At 35.2% G+C, this 2488-nt stretch overlaps 1 long non-coding RNA gene across 2 annotated transcripts; it reads left to right on the top strand.

Moving 5' to 3' along the window:
• Positions 1 to 673: 673 nt before the first annotated feature.
• On the top strand, positions 674 to 2428 carry LOC135565907 (uncharacterized). 2 transcript variants are annotated; one of them, XR_010461877.1, is made up of 4 exons: positions 674 to 727; positions 838 to 860; positions 1955 to 2102; positions 2297 to 2428. It is a non-coding gene; the product is annotated as an uncharacterized LOC135565907 (long non-coding RNA). The 2 variants fall into 2 exon arrangements; XR_010461878.1 differs by lacking the exon at positions 838 to 860 and having other exon boundaries at positions 679 to 727.
• Positions 2429 to 2488: the final 60 nt, after the last annotated feature.

Raw genomic sequence — 2488 nt, 5'->3', positions numbered from 1 at the left:
GAGTCACCTGGTGGTTCCTGCTTTAGTTTTTGCTTGTAAGCAGGAATCAGGAGGATAGAATTATGGTCAGATTTGCCAAATGGAGGGCAAGTGAGAGCTTTGTAGATGTCTCTGTGTGTGTAGTAAAGGTGGTCTATAGTTTTTCCCTCTGGTTGCACATTTAACATACTGGTAACCCTCTATGGTATGGTGTTTCCCTCAGGCAACAAACCACCTTTTTGGACCTCACACACGCCTCTATAATTTAAAAAAATTAAATTATATTTCTGGGAACAGAAAAATGTATTGAGATCAGATGCTTCATCGATGAGAATATTAGCAGAATATGGGCCCAGTTTCACCTACTTCCCTCCTCTCCCATGCACAACTCGACTTCCTCTCACTACCATAGTTGTAAGGACATGTTTCAGCTTTATAGCCCTGTGACGTGTCTGGGTTACAATTTCTATCTGTAATACTACTTGTCAGTGAGCACTGCACTAAGGTATGAAGGTGTAACATGCACAAAATAACTACTAGCTTTCGGATCCACGTCAAAATGTCATTTTGCCTATTGATTTAATATCCAACAGAAAAACATAACTGCAGCTGAGTAAGTTAACATGTTAAAATCTGTATGGATGTTACTTCTTCCTTCTCCTCTTTTCTGTGCCCCGCCCTAAAACATTTTAACTCCCAGTCATTATTTTGCTTGGTTTCAGCACCCACGGCAATCATGAGCAGCTCCGTAAGTAGAAATCAATCATACAAATTACAATATGAATCATCTTATTATAACTATTAATACCATGTTAATATTACATTAAGTTGTACATTAAGTCATTTTTCTATTTACAGAGGCAGGTACCACCTACAAAAAGGTTAGTGTCAATTGTGATCACTTATGATAGTGTAAGATAAATATAGACTAATATATACATCTATACATATATGCTATGATTTTTGCATTTGTGAGATAATTGTAGATATTATTAAAATAGTTAGTTGTGTTTCCTTATCTTGAAAGCAGTCTATGGACAAGGGCAGACTGCAATCTACACTTTTATTTCATTAACTAGCCAGTTACAACTAATGCTAATAAGCATTTTAGGACCAAAAAATAAAAGACCTCCCTTTACCCCTTTCAGTATGTTTTAAATGTCATGTCCAGATCATCTCTTAAATTGATTGTCACTCAATGACTTGGTTTTACATTATTTTGCAATGATTATGGCATGATTTAACGGGATACTAGGCATTTTGGCAATGAGGCCCTTTATCTACTTCCCCAGAGTCAGATGAACTTGGAGATATAGTGTTTATGTCTCTGTGTCCATCTAGTATGAAGGAAGTTAGAGGTTGTTTCGCCAACTGAAAGTCTATGGGTATCGACTAGCATGGTAGTCGATACCCATGAGAGGTTGACTTGAAAGTAGTGCCAAATGTCATTTGTTAGCAGTGGCTAGTTAATTGAAACCAAATTGTGGATTACAGTTAGTTCTTATTCACATATTGCATTCAAGCTAAGAAAACAAACTATCTAAAAATGTAATTACGCTGAACAATCCCTTTAAGGTGTTCAGAAGTAGTTAACATTCAGATTTATATCCAGAGTAAAAAGCACATTTTTTAGGTTATTGTGCTGTAGAATTTAGTATTTCATTTGTGTTAAGCTGTTTTTCAAATTATTGTAATAAAGTTCAATTGTTAATTACCTAGTGTCGTAGTTGATCAGAGTTGTTAAATTGCTTAACTAGTGAAATTGCACAACTTTAACAAACAATGCCAATTTGTGTGCTGAAGAGAACAAAGACAGTGTAAAATAAAGAAACACAACTTGCCTTCTCATTATGAGGGAAATGGGATAACAGCTCAAACGGAGTAGGGCTGCTTGAATTGGGTTTGAACAGCATTTAAAATAGAATCATTACTTACTGTACGTGATCTTTATTAAACTTTACAATACCACTTTTAGGAAACCAACAGTTACATATCTGAAACGGAAGAAAAGAAATGAAGAAAGCTTAAAGTCATCAGGAACAGCATTTATTGGACAGGTTATAAAGTTTTGGAATAGTCCCCTGTGGGTGGGAGTTGACAGAATAGAAGATTACGTGAAAAAGGTACACATCGCCTAATTAAATACACGAATCAAACGCCTAAAATACATGCTCACACATTTAGCACATTTTTGGTTTACTATACATTTCATCAGGTTACAAATGAATTGTTTCCAGAACAAACCATTATTAATTGATCTTGTTATGTTATACATTGTTCATTAATTATGTTATTAATTATTCATGTCTTTTAAAAGTTGCTTCACAGCATCTTTTTCTTAGGTCACATTCATGAGGCCCGTCTTCTTCCAACTGACTTCTTTGAGTCTCAAGCGGTGATGGACTATTTAGAAACAAAATTTAAAATGACATTCAACAATTACAGGCTTCCACCCGTCAGACTCCATTTTCCATTCTTCTGACTTTGGTAAGTGTGTAAATGGAATGTA

This window comes from Oncorhynchus nerka, unplaced genomic scaffold (assembly GCF_034236695.1).
Source record: "Oncorhynchus nerka isolate Pitt River unplaced genomic scaffold, Oner_Uvic_2.0 unplaced_scaffold_10760, whole genome shotgun sequence".
Taxonomy (NCBI): domain Eukaryota; kingdom Metazoa; phylum Chordata; class Actinopteri; order Salmoniformes; family Salmonidae; genus Oncorhynchus; species Oncorhynchus nerka.
The sequence above is the reverse complement of the archived record's forward strand: the minus strand, read 5'-3'. Positions and strand labels throughout refer to the sequence as shown.